The sequence below is a fragment of the Teleopsis dalmanni genome, chromosome 1, assembly GCF_002237135.1.
Source record: "Teleopsis dalmanni isolate 2A chromosome 1, ASM223713v2, whole genome shotgun sequence".
NCBI classification, from domain to species: domain Eukaryota; kingdom Metazoa; phylum Arthropoda; class Insecta; order Diptera; family Diopsidae; genus Teleopsis; species Teleopsis dalmanni.
Genome location: NC_051846.1, coordinates 232,565,529 through 232,580,492, shown reverse-complemented (window position 1 = coordinate 232,580,492; position 14,964 = coordinate 232,565,529).

Sequence of the window (14,964 nt, the reverse complement as noted above, 5' to 3'; positions counted from 1 at the left end):
ACTGCAGTCCTTGCAGTTGGAGAAAGCGCAGTAATAGCAGCTAATAATTTGCAAAATAGTATGGACAGTATAATTGCTTGGACAAAAAAATGGAAAATTAATCTGAATAAAGAAAAATCAGTGCATGTAAATTTCACAAACCGAAACATCAGTTATATACCTGTCTACATCGATGAAGCACAAATCCCTCACGAATACTGCGAAATACTTGGGTATGACTTTGGACGCTAAACTAAGATGGAGCGAGCACATAAAAAAGAAAAGAAGTGAATTAGATCTTAAATTCAAATCGTTGAAATGGTTAATCGGCAAAAAATCAAAACTATCGCTTTTCAATAAACTTGTATTATACAAACAAATGCTCCAGCCAATCTGGACATATGGAATACAGCTATGGGGTTGCGCAAGCAGAACACAAATTTCCATCATCCAAAGATTCCAAAATTTTATGCTACGGAGTGTAACAAACGCGCCATGGTACGTGAGAAATTCTGACTTACATCGTGACCTCGGAGTGTCAACAGTACAGGAAGAAATTCATACAAAAGCCAAATCACACCAAGATAGACTTAGTTGTCACATAAATTCTGAGGCGCATTTACTAGCGACAACTGAGCCAATACGCCGTCTAAAGCGCCAAAAGCCGTGCGATCTTTGGGCTTAAATCATTGAAATGTAGTACAATTAATTTATTATTGCGTGGAATCACCTAATCTGTTTAAATTTAAATTGCTTGTTAGTTATCTAATAACTAGTTGCTTTATGTCTTGTTTTGTTTTATTTATTGTTCTTTAATATTATATATAATAAAACAATTTATAATAAAAAAAAAAAAAAAAAAAAAATTTTCCATCTGCCATGCAAGGGGAAGACGAAGAAACGAAGTGGATGTAAATGCTCGATGTACTTGTTGGCGTAGTTACATAAAATATTAAGAAAAAAATTTTTCTTTTTCAAAAATATAAACGAAATTTATGTCAAAACAATAAGAAATTTTTTATTAAAGCAATAAGGATATTTTTGCTGAGTAGGGACTCCCTAATCACTTTAGTGTACATCTGGAAATACGCGGTCAATGAGAGCATTTTGGGAATCAACGATAGTGCAGAAATTAGGGGCAGTTTTATGAATTCAGTATTTTCATAGACAACAACTTTTCATATCATAGCAAGTTTTCTTTTTCAAAAATATAAAAAAATTTATGTCAAAAAAATAAAAAAATTTTTGTTAAAGCAATAAAGATATTTTTGCTGGATAGGGACACCCTAATCACTTTAGCGGTATGAAAAATAGATAGTAGCCGATTCTTAGACCTACTGAATACGCATATAAAATTTGTTCATCATGTTCATCAAAACATGGAACTTAGATGGAATACATCTGAAATTATTATCACAATTTTTTATTGTTTATAATTCATTTATTTTATTACAATCTGTCAGATATGAATGACAATAAGTAATATATATTAACATGAATCGTAATAATAATTATTACAATCTATAAAAGAAAGTCACGTATGGACTATGTCCAGTGACATATCCTTATATACTTAAAATAAGATTGTGTGACCTACATATACATATTTAAAACGATCCTCGATGTTTTTCTTTTTAACCTTGTAAAAGTGTTGGAGGGGGACATCAGGTGTGTAACCAGTGGGTTTGGATGCATAAATATGCGATGAGCGTAATTCTTTGTAATTCGAGATATTTCTTCCTTGATTGTCGGAACATGTAGTTGCTTATGCAGCTGTTCATTCGATACGTACCAAGGTGAATTTGTGATCATTCGTAGTGTTTTTGATTGAAAACGCTGGATAATTGCCAAGTTTGAGTCTGCTGCAGTACCCCATAATTGGTTTGTGGTATTGGTTTGAGTATTGTTTATTAATACGGGCGGGCACGTAGAACGGTTTGTAGTAAATGTTACTTGGACGGATTTTGACTCATTTGGTTTGATACGCCAATTTTTCATCCAGAGAGCAACATTATCACAATTAATAAAAAATAAAGAAATTTATTTAAATAAGTGAAGAATATACCTTAATTGTTCACTATTTATATATTCATTTTATTTATTGTTTAATATTTCTTTTATTTATTTTATTATTTTTTATTATTTATTAATAAATAAATATAAATATTACAAACAACCACTACCAACACTAATTAAAAAAACACGTTTGTAAACAAGACAAGAAACGTCAAAACTTGAAAGCTTTTGTTGAATAAAACACATAGCACGGCGCATTCAAGAACACACAAAAATACAAAGCACGGAAATTACACCCAGGATAATAACAGCAACAAAAGACGACAAGTACCAAAAATACCAACGGGAAATGTACCAATGTAAAAGTGATGTATTTACCGTAAATATAGTTGTAAAAAATAATAAAACATTTATTGAATTGCTGAGAAATACCAAAAAAATCAATTTTTAATTGGATAGTGGCGCGACTATTTTGCTAATTACTTTGGCAACGTATGCAAAACTGAAATCACCAAAATTATTTAGTAGCAAAAAGATTATGTATGGTTACGGAAATAAAAAAATGGATATTGTTGGTGAAATTAGTGCTGATATTGAATGTGAAAAAATAAAAAAACGGGTCACACTTTTAGTAACAAATATTAACGAATAAATAATTTATTTGTTCAGGATTTATTTGATCAATTTAGTTTTAAAATACACCAAGTTGGAAAAATAAATGACGTTTCAAGAAATTCCACGGTGGAGAGCTTTAAACATAAGTATACCGATGTATTCGGACATGCATTAGGTACAATAAAAAATATTTTAGTTAATATTAGACTAAAACAGAATGCTGTTCCTAATTTTGTTAAAAGTCGACTTATTCCATATGCACTTCTACCCTAACATTTTACAACAACATGGTATTCGTTGCAAATACGAAAACAATTTAAATGGGGACAAGCCTAACAAGAAGCAATTGATCACTTAACAAATGTTATTGCTAATGCAACAGTTCTGGTGCGTTATCAAGAACACCGTCCTTTGATCCGAGCTACTGATGCATCATCATATATTCTAGGGGCAGTGTAATCCCACATTTATAAAGATAATTCTGAGTTATCAAATGCATTTGCTTCCAGAACGTTGAACGATGCGCAGCGCATATACAGCCAAATTGAAAAGGAAGCACTCTTAATTGTATATGGAATGCAACATTTTCATCAGTATCTATGTAAAAGGAAGTTTACATTTTTCACTGATCATAAACCTATAATTAGCATTTTTAGCCCAGATAAACCGTTGCCGGTTATAACAGCTAATCGTTTACTGCGATGGGCAATAACATTAATCGGATATTGATTCGAAATTAAATACTGGAAAACGGAGCTTTAACGGAGCTGTTTTCTTGCTTTAAATAATATATTTTGTAATTTTTGAAGTTAAATATACCGTCGGAGTCATAAGTCTACAAGCAGGCAGTACAAAAAACTTTGTTTAAAAATATTTTCCAAAAAAATCAATTTATTGGAAACATGACTTATTTTTTTTTTATTACATTCAATGCGCAATTTTTTCCCGAAGTTTCTTTGCATTTGTTCAATAAACAACCGAGATAACGGTGCTTTTATTGTCAAAGGCAGCAAAACAAGCGATCAAAAGTCTACAAGCACGTAGTATAAGGCAAAGTTTTAATGAAAAATTCCTGATTTTTTATGCAATTTAGTAACTAATTGGGTAACCGTAATGCTTAAGAACTTGCACTAGACGGTTTTTCATCGAAACTACAAGTTTACTGGTCTCTTGAGTTGTTATTGCGTCCCATTCTTTTAGGATTATGTCTTTCAAATTCTACGTGATTCAACCACAGAAATAGTTTTTGCAAAGCTTTCCTGTATATTACGTACAATTTCCAATGCCGTCAAACGTGGATTTTTCTTTACTGAATTTAATATTAAGCAGGTTTTACAGTGAGTGAGTTTCGATAGGCGGCCAGAACGCGTCTTTGACGTGATAATTCCGGTAGTTTTCCAATTTCTGATCACGGTATGGACTGAACAGTGCGATCTTCCAAACAAATGCCCAATTTTCCGCTTCGACTTCTCTTCCTCTCAGAATTTTATGATGATTTTTCTTTCCACGACGCTTTTTTTTCCGGTAAGACACTATTGCCAGTTTGTAGTAAATATTTTAAGCAGAATACAATTTTTTGCAGTTTTATAATTAATTACCACAAACAAAATAAGACGCAATCCAAATGTTTACAAATTAACATTTAACTCGCGTTAGAACTGCAGAAATACCAAGTGCTTGTAGACTTTTGATCGCTTGTTCTGCTACTCTTTATGATAAAAGTACCGTCATCTCGACTGTTTTTTGAAGAAATGCAACGAAACTTCGCAAAAACATTGTGCATTAAATGTTATTTTTTTGGAAAATATTTTCAAACAAAGTTTTTTGTACTGCCTGCTTGTAGACTTACAACTCCGACCGTATATGTAGTATTAAGTTTTGTATATGTAGTTAAGCGATTCTTCTCTCAAAATTACTAATTTGCTCTCTTTGTTTTTTCTGTAATATAATATTTACGTATTTCGCTTTTGTTTCTCTATTCTTAAAGTGCAATTGAAGTATTACAGTTGTGTTGTGAGATTTAAATAAATATATTTAAATAAATAAATTTTAATTAAATAATTTTAGTTCGATAATTTTTATAAATATATATCTATGGGTAAGTAATATTTTGATATCTTATTATTCAAAGTTAATAACTTTAAATATGTAATGTTCAAAATACAATGAAATGTGTCTTTAATAAAATAACTAACATATGTCTGCTTTAAGACAAGCAGCTAAAAGAGAAGCACGCAATTTTATGTCGAGCATATTTGAATTAAAAAAAAAAAGGCATGTGATAATAAAAATTCAGAAAAAGTTCACAAAAAATGAACTAAATGATGTTGTTGAAAATATAGAAATACAATATGATAATAATATCAGTGACGAAGTTTTAAATTCAAATACTAATATATATGTAGGAATGGTGCCCAGACACAATAACGACAGACAACCCTTTGTCAGGGCAACACTGACATAAAGACGGCAAAGGGTAACACTGACAGAAAATGACACAACGAACGAAGGACAGAACGAACAGAAGAGTAGAGTAGAAAACACGTGTGTGCAATGCGTAATAAAATGTATGAACAGTATTTTGCTGCTGGTTGTGTGTAAAAGTTTTGTAATTTGTTTCTGAAATCTTAGTTCATTTAATTTATAATTTAAAACTAATAAAAAGTGCACGATTAGTGGAATTACGTCTTACAAGTCTTCTTTTATTTGGACAATCGGTGGGTGAAACCACATTTCTGGGGGCTCAACCTAAAAAAAATTTTTTACATAAGTAAAAGCACGTTGCTCAAATTCAGCCAAAAAAAAACACGTGGTTGAAGAAAAAACTGAAAAACAAAGAAGACTAACAAAAAGTTGTAGTTAGTAAATGAAGTTTTAGATAAAGTAAAAAAGTAAAAAAATCTGTCTCCTATCGCATTAACAATAGCGAGTTCAGAAAATAACATATTTATAAAACAAAACCGAAAAATATTAGTAAAAACAATTACAGTTTAAAGAGAAACGACGCTTATGATCGTGCAGTAGCAGCGCAGCAGCGGTGTATAAAGAAACAAAAGCGACAAAATTAATATAGCAAAGAAGACGCTGTTGCTCACATATATACACATATTGGTATTAGTGTATTAAAATAAATATGGAAAAAAGTGAAATTTTAAAATTGACGGCTGATGGCCTTAAAAATAAACTTAAAGAATTAAAACTTCCAACGGACGGAGCTAAAATGGTCCTACAAAATAGATTGCTGTCTCATTTCGGTCTCGAAGACGAGGACGCGAAATTAGATGCCGACACAGAGAAGTTGCACGTTTTAAATGACACAAAGATTGCAGTAAAAACAACCTTTTCGCTTAAAGACGTGGATGACGCTATATCTCACTTTAATGGGGAAAGCGCTCCAAATATCGACAGGTGGATAGAAGAGTTTGAAAATTGTGCTACAGTGGTCGAATGGAATGAGTTACAAAAATTTATATATGCAAAGCAACTGCTCAGAGGTGCAGCAAAAATTTTTGTAAGAAGTCAGAGAGGAATTACTAGCTACAATGAATTGAAGGAAGCATTAATGGTAGAATTTGGAGAATCCATTTGCGCTGCTGATATACATAGTAAATTAAACTCTCGACGTCAGAAGCCAAACGAATCACTTCGGCGATACTTGTACAGCTTAATAGAAATAGCAAGTCCAATTAATTTAGATGATGCGAGCATCATAAAATATTTCATTCAAGGTATTCCAGACTCGTCATTAAACAAATCTGTTTTATACCAAGCAGTAAATATTGAAGATTTGAAGATTAAAATGGAAGCGTACAAATCTATGAAGGATGCATCGATAAATTATAGCAAAAACAAACATGTACAGAACGAGAAGACTATGGATAAGATAAATACGCAAGATAATAAAAATTATAATAAAATGATGATCAAGTGTTATAAGTGTAATGAGGCTGGACATAAATCATTTCAATGTGCTAAAAACTCGGAAACAAAAAATTTTCACGCGTTGTCGGAAATTATGCCGAAAAATAATCGTCTCTTTAAAGATATTATGATAAACGGTAATCAAATGTCAGCGCTTATTGATACAGGGAGTGACATTAGTGCAATTCGATATAACCAATTATTTAAAATGGGAAACGTGAATTTAAAAGCTGATACTAAAAATTTAACGGTATAGGACAAAAAGAAATTGTAACACAAGGTTATTTTTCTACGGTCGTAATTATTGATTCAATTAATATAAATCTTGACTTCCACATAACAAATAATTCTGACATTTTATATCCAATAATTATCGGAAACGACATATTGGAGCAAGTTGATATGGTCGTAAGCGGCAACGGAGTTAAGTTTATAGATACAAAAAACTGCAACAGAATAATAAATGAAGAACATAAAATAATTGAAATACCAAAAGAAGATGCTAATTTAAAGCAGTCGCACAATATGAATCGGGACGATATTGAAGATTTTAAATGCATATTTGCAACAGCTTCGGAATTGTTTGACAATAATTGTGAATACGATTTAACCGGCATGAACAATGAATATAAAAAGGAGGTAGTAGAAATTATTAAAAGTTATAAGCCTGAAAAATCAACTAAAAGTCCTATTGAAATGAAATTAATACTAAAGGATGAAGTACCAGTTTTTCAAAGACCAAGACGTATTTCAATTGCAGATCAGAAGGTAGTAGAACAACAAACTCAATGTATAGTTAGTGAAGCAAAACAAGGTAAAAAAGAAGGTTTCCTCAATCCTATTGATAAATCTGATAAACCAATAAGTACATATCACATCGATCATGTAGGCCCGATGGAAGCAACGCAAAAGATGTATAATCATATTTTAGTAATCGTTGACGCCTTCTCAAAATTTGTTTGGCTGTATCCCACAAAAAGCACGGGAGCAAACGAGGTTGTAGATAAGTTACGCAAGCAAGCAGCAGTGTTCGGTAATCCAGAACGAATAATCACTGACAGAGGAACTGCGTTTACGGCTAAGACATTCGAAGAATTTTGCAAAGAAGAAAACATACAGCACTTACAAATCGCAACCGGTGTGCCACGAGGTAATGGCCAAGTGGAAAGAATCCATCGAACAGTAATTCCAATGTTAACAAAACTATGTCATCAAAACCCGAAAATATGGTACAAACATGTTGATCAAGTGATGCAGACCTTAAACAATTCAGTTTCTAGAAGTACGAATAATACACCTTTCAAGTTGTTAACGGGGGTGGATATGAAAACAAAACATGATTTTGACTTAAAAGAACTACTGGCAAATGAAGAAATTTCTATGTTTGAAAATGAACGAGCAAATATACGAAATGAAGCGCGGAAAAATATCGAACGTATTCAAACGGAAAATAAAAAATGTTTTGATAAAAGAAGGAAACTCGGAGATGTGTATGCTATTGGCGATATTGTAGCTATCAAACGAACACAATATGGTCCTGGTCTAAAACTGAAACCCAAATTCTTAGGACCTTACAAGGTATCCAAAGTTTGCAGACATGGCAGGTATGCAGTAGAGAAAATTGGTAATTTCGAGGGGCCAAGTCAAACAAACACTGTCGCAGAATTCATGAAACGATGGCACTCAGCGTTCGAGGCCGCCCGCTAACCAGGATGGCCGAATGTAGGAATGGTGCCCAGACACAATAACGACAGACAACTCTTTGTCAGGGCAACACTGACATAAAGACGGCAAAGGGTAACACTGACAGAAAATGACACAACGAACGAAGGACAGAACGAACAGAAGAGTAGAGTAGAAAACACGTGTGTGCAATGCGTAATAAAATGTATGAACAGTATTTTGCTGCTGGTTGTGTGTAAAAGTTTTGTAATTTGTTTCTGAAATCTTAGTTCATTTAATTTATAATTTAAAACTAATAAAAAGTGCACGATTAGTGGAATTACGTCTTACAAGTCTTCTTTTATTTGGACAATCGGTGGGTGAAACCACATATATATATATATATATATACATATATATATAAACACATTTTTTTTTATTTATATATATGAATTTATATATATATGTATATGAATTTTTAAATTCAAATACTTTTTAAATATATATATATATATAAAAGGTAAGTTTATTATATATGTAAAAGATAAATTTAAATAGTCAATATAATATAATTCACACACTCGCCAATAATAAAAATAATGAAAACTTATAAAAACCATTAATTAAAATCACGATAGCACAACTGCTTGCTCACACGACGACCGAACTTGACAACTTTTAAATACGACTGCTTCACTCAACGTCGCCAACTGAACTGCTTAACCACTACTGCCAGGGTTGCCACATCTGTTCCTCTTACACTCGGCCATCCTGCTCACCCTCATCGGTCCCCGATGACAAACAATCTTCATTTGCTTCAACGTAACACCATAGCTTCATGTTATCACAACTAGTTGATGTGATATAAGGACCTTCTACATCAGCCGCTCTACGTACATCATATCTGCCGTTATGCTTAACTTTCGTCACTTCATATGGCCCGAGGAATTCACTTGCAAGTTTTCTTCCAGCGATAAATTGGGTGCGTTTTATAGCTACTAAATCTCCAACGGAGTACCCAGTTTCTGCTTTGCGCTTTTTGTCGAAGTTTGATTTATAGCTTGCCTGCGCTTTCACAATTTCTGTTCTGGCTTGTTCACGTAACTTCTGTCGTTCCTCCATGAAATTAAGTTGCACTTCCTCTTGAAGCACTTCAATTATTTTGTTGCTGACGTCGATTTTCATGTGTGTACCAAATATAAGCTCAAACGGAGATGACTTTGTTGAACTATGCAAAGAATAGTTTATAACTTTTTGAACCTGCCCAACGTATTTGTACCATTTGCTTGAATCTATAGATGACAGTTTAGCAATAATCCCCAGTATGGTTCTATTAACACGTTCGACTTGCCCATTGCCTCTTGGAACTCCTGTTGTAGTTAACACATGTTCGATTCCATTCGCTTTACTAAACTCGATAAATGCATTCGAGACAAATGCGGCCCCGCGATCGCTAACTATTCTAGTTGGATACCCAAAAATGTTAGACCATTCATTCAATTTTTTTAGTACCTCCTCTTGTCCGGTTGTTTTTGTAGGGTACAGCCATACAAACTTGGAGAATCCATCAATAACGGTGAAAATATGTTTGTACTGCTTTGCTGTTGCGTCCATCGGACCGAGGTGATCGACGTGTATCGTGTGCAGTGGCACATCACCTTTCTCAATGCTTGCTAAAAATCCCTCTTTTTTTCCCAGCTTTCGGTTGTGTAAGATGCACCTGACGCAATTTTTTATTAATTGTGTTATCTTAGCTTCAAGGTGTGGTATCCAATAGTATTGCTGAATTGAATGCGCTGTCTTTTGGATTGAAAAATGTCCCATTTCATGAGCAGTTCGAATAATTTCTTGCTCCATGGCTTTCGGCACTACAAGTAATTCCAATCCCTTAACTGCTTTATATAGAACACCACTTTTGACGTTAAAATTTTCATATGGATGATTTTTAAGGATTTCGAAAATAGCTTTAAGATGTTCATCATGCTGTTGTGCATTTTTCACACGGACAGATACTTCTGTTGAAACCTGTAACACTTGTGGATAACGACTTAAACAATCAACGTGTCGTAAGCTATTACCATTTCTATGTTTAACCTCATAGTTATAATCTTGTAAATACATAATCCATCGTGCTACTTCTCGTGGTACATCATTTTTACTTAAAGTTTGCTTAAATGCAGAACAATCTGTTACCAATTTAAATTGGATGCCCAGTAGATAGTGTCTAAACTTTTTTGTAGCAAGATAAGCTGCTTTTGTTTCTAAAATGTAACTATGCTGTGCTGATTCTCGATCTGATGTTTTTTTGCTCCAGTACGCTACTGGGTGTAGTTGCCCTTGAAATCGTTGTAAAAGTGTTGCGCCGAAACCATCTTTTGACGCATCAGTATGAAGTTCAGTGGCTGCATTCCAACAGTAAATATGTAATAACGGCTCTTGACTTAGTGCTGCTTTCAGTTTGTCGACTGCTCTATTTTGTTCAACGTTCATTATAAATGGCGTGTTCTTCTTAAGTAAACTGGTGAGTGGGCGAGCGATTTGTGCATACCCTTTGACGAATTTTCGAAAATATCCCGTTAATCCAAGAAATGACTGTACTGCTTTAATATCTTTTGGCACTGGAAATTTCCTAATAGCTTTGGTTTTATCTTTCCCGGGCCAAATTTTACCAAATTTTACCATCTTTTACACAATGTCCAAGGAAATCAATTTTAGACTGTAAAAAGCTACATTTCTTCCATTTAATTTTAAGTCCCCATTCCGATGCTGTTTTCAAAACTTTCTGCATTTTTTCAAGACATAATTCAACCGTTTCTGCATATACAACGATGTCATCTATATACAACTGCATGATATCACTGTTTATATGCTCCTGAAAAATAAAGTTGACATATCGTATAAAGACAGCCGGCGAATTGCAAAACCCAAACGGGGCTTTATTGAATTCGAAAAGTCCTTCTTTAGTAATAAAAGCTGTATACTTTTTACTTGCTTCCTCAATTGGCACGTGTAGGAACCCATTTTCTAAATCCATTACACTAAAATACCTCGCGCTTTGCAGTTTTTCAAGGACATCTTCAACAATTGGCATTGGAAATCTGTCTTTTAGTACCATTGAATTCAGCTTCCTGAAATCTACACAAACGCGGTATGTACCGTCTTTTTTGGTTACAACTACGATTCTGCTTGCGAACTCAGACTTTGATTTGCGGATTATTTCCTGTTGTAACCATTCATCAACTTGTTTCTGCTGCTTGCTCAATCGGTGGTAATCTACTCGGCGCTTGGTGGAATGGTTTTAAATTATTGTCTGGCGTAATTCGTAATATAACTTGACTTTCTTTGTTCTTCATTTTTGGACTATATTCAGAGACTAATTTTTCGACAATACTCTTATATTGTTTCGGTACATTTACTTCATGTGAAGTTTCGACTACATTATAAATGTTGTATTCCGCTGGTGTTTCGCACGCGTAATTCGATCTTATACTAGTATAAACATAGCCATTCTCGCCAGAAGTATAATTAAATTTTTTTATAAAATCATAACCTAAAAGCATTTGATACTTGACGCTTCCATCTGGTACAACGATAACATTTTGTTTTAGTTTTAAATTGTCCACCGTTATTGTACACGTAATTTCACCGACCGGTGTTGTCTTTGAATTACCGAAGCCGATCAAAGCTGTATTATTTTTATATAAATTCACGTTTTCCAGCTTGTCAAATTCACTTTTTGTAATAATAGTGGCGTCAGAGCCTGTATCTATTAGACACTTTATTTTAATTTCATTCACGTGAATTTGTTTAATGCGTTCATCATGTACTACGATATTAACGTGTGCTGTACAATTTTTAGATATGTGTCCCGGCCTATTACACTTGAAACACTTTGTTGCCGATATGCATTCTTTGCGTTTGTGCTCAGTAGAGCCACAATTAAAACAATGGGTTATTTTAAAACTGCCAATGTTTTTCTCGTTACCCTTAAACTGGTGCTTCTCATGTTTGTTGCTTTCTCCTACCCGCTCGAATATTTCATATTTCTCTCTGAGCTCTTGGTATGTTTTACAGCTGTAAAAACCAAATTTGTATTCGTTTTTGATATATAGACCATCAACTATATATCGAATAACTGATTCTACTTCCACATGACCCAGAACAGCAATTTTTTTCATATTTAAAACATATTCGTGAAAACTTTCGTCTCTTTTTTTTTTTTTGCGCTCACTTAACATCTTATGTACTTCAGCGCTGCTTAGTGTTTTTTCAAATTCAGCTAACAGTGCTCTTTCATTTCGTGATATGTATTAATGCACATAGATTCAAGGAATAATTGCGCTGTCTTTACCATTTTTCCGCGCGCTTGTACATATTTCTGTTTCTCACTTAATCCATATGCATCGGCATTGCGCTCGAAAATATCAAACCAATGACACACCGGCATTGTTTCCCCATCAAAGTCTGAAATAATTTTTGCAAAATTTTCAACTGCTATTTTAGGTTCAGGTTGTTTGATTTCATCTGCTTGAATTTTCAGTGTTAACAGTTGAATAAGTTGCTGCAAATTTTTATTATCTTCATCCACTTTTGCTTCCATTGTGATCGCTTTATTTTTTGATATTCGTTCTTTTTCTGCTTCAACTGCTGTTTCTCCTCTTTGCGACGCACTGAACGATCTCCTTCTGACCGCCTGCGAACGTGTGTAATATTGTTGTTCTCTTTTTCAGCAACGTTTTGCGCGCCTATTTCTGCAGCGCTCTTTTTATTTATTTCGTGTTCTCCTTTTGTGTCCAGCTTGTGGCTTTGTTTTTTTCCTTTGTGTCTATATTTGCAGACACAGAATTTTCGATCAACTTTTAATAATTTTCTATCAACTTTTTTATTTTTTGTTCGACGGTTGAGCCTCCAAATGTAAAAGGTAAGTTTATTATATATGTAAAAGATAAATTTAAATAGTCAATATAATATAATTCACACACTCGCCAATAATAAAAATAATGAAAACTTATAAAAACCATTAATTAAAATCACGATAGCACAACTGCTTGCTCACACGACGACCGAACTTGACAACTTTTAAATACGACTGCTTCACTCAACGTCGCCAACTGAACTGCTTAACCACTACTGCCAGGGTTGCCACATCTGTTCCTCTTACATATATATATACATATAATATTGTAACAATTTTATTTACAGATACTTGCTTTCAAAAATTTCCGTCAGCTGATGAAAAAAAAACTTCACACATCCTTCAACAACATTTCGTACATGAGAATGATCGATTAAAAAAACGAATACTAAAGACACAATCTAATATTTAATTTTTTATTTTATTTCATTATTTTATATAATTTTTGAAAATATATTTAACTACACTTGTATGTTTAGTAATATCTAATTTAATATCTATTTAATATTATCTAGTATTTAAAAAAATGTAATTAATATTAGCATTAAGTTAGCAATAAGATATATAAACTACTTTTAATACTTATTTTTTATTATTTTATTTCATTATATTATTTTTTTTTGTAAATACAATTAACTATAAATATATATTAAAACTAGATAACCCGACAAATGTTGTTTTGCCTTATAAATTATTTCTAGTTTCTAGATAAATTATAGTGTAGACAAAAAGTAACTTACTTATTATAAGTGTGTAATTATATATGTGTGTGTATGTGTGTGTGGTATATGCATGAAATAGGCATGGAGCGCTATGAACGAAAAGGAAAATAAAAATAACAAACGCCCAACAATATTATTTTTAAGTTATTATAGTTTATTTATAAAATTATTAATTTAAAATCAATAGATTTGTATTATACCAAGTTCCCTGGCAACAACTGTTGTATCTTCAAATTTAAATTGTCTTGGATTGACTGTAAATAATAATAATGATAATGGGTCAGCACTCAGTGTGTCTTGGATTAACTGTAAATAAGCGTTCGATTTAAATAAATTGAGACATGCATCAACTGGTGAAACTTGCTGGCGGGGCATCCATTTTTTTGTTTGAGCCCATGTGAAATAGCGTGGTACTTGTGAATAGAGTAATGTTCTTGCGAAGGCACCAAAATCATCCGTACTATTACACAATTCAAAAAATGCAGTGCGTGTAGATTTAGGTGGATTTGTACCACGATCAATCACTGTCTCGTTCGTGAAAAATACACGCTGACCGTTTTCAAGATGGACGGCTAACTGAACAGCTGCTGGATCCCGTTCATGAATTAGAAAATCGAAGATACGCCAAGCAGCTTCATTGGAGCTGATGGACCGACCAATTTGGTAGAGCGTAATTTCACCGTTTTTGTTCATTGGAGGAGCATTTACATTAGTATTTTCTACTCTAAACACAGCCATATCACTCCCTTTATGGACATACTTATATATTTGATGCTCTTCACAAAACTACAAAACTCAACATTAATATGAGCATTGTATGTCTTGCTTAGCAGAGGCGAATACGGCACCACCCGCCATTGTCCCCCATTATCGGGATTTCTTCGACGATATATTGGATATCCGTCGGTATTTGTTATAGTATCATTAGTGAAATCTTTAGAAAAATGTTTAGTACATTTTCCATCTGAAAAAGTTCGCGGCAAATGGACGTGTACTAAATTCGCTCTGTAAAATTTAACTAAATAGTAAATTTGGCTAAGTAGTAAATGATTTAAAGTACTTACAGTATCTTTTTAATTGCACATCAACAAAGTGTTATAGTTATAAAAGTTTCTGCGCATGATTTGCTGAATT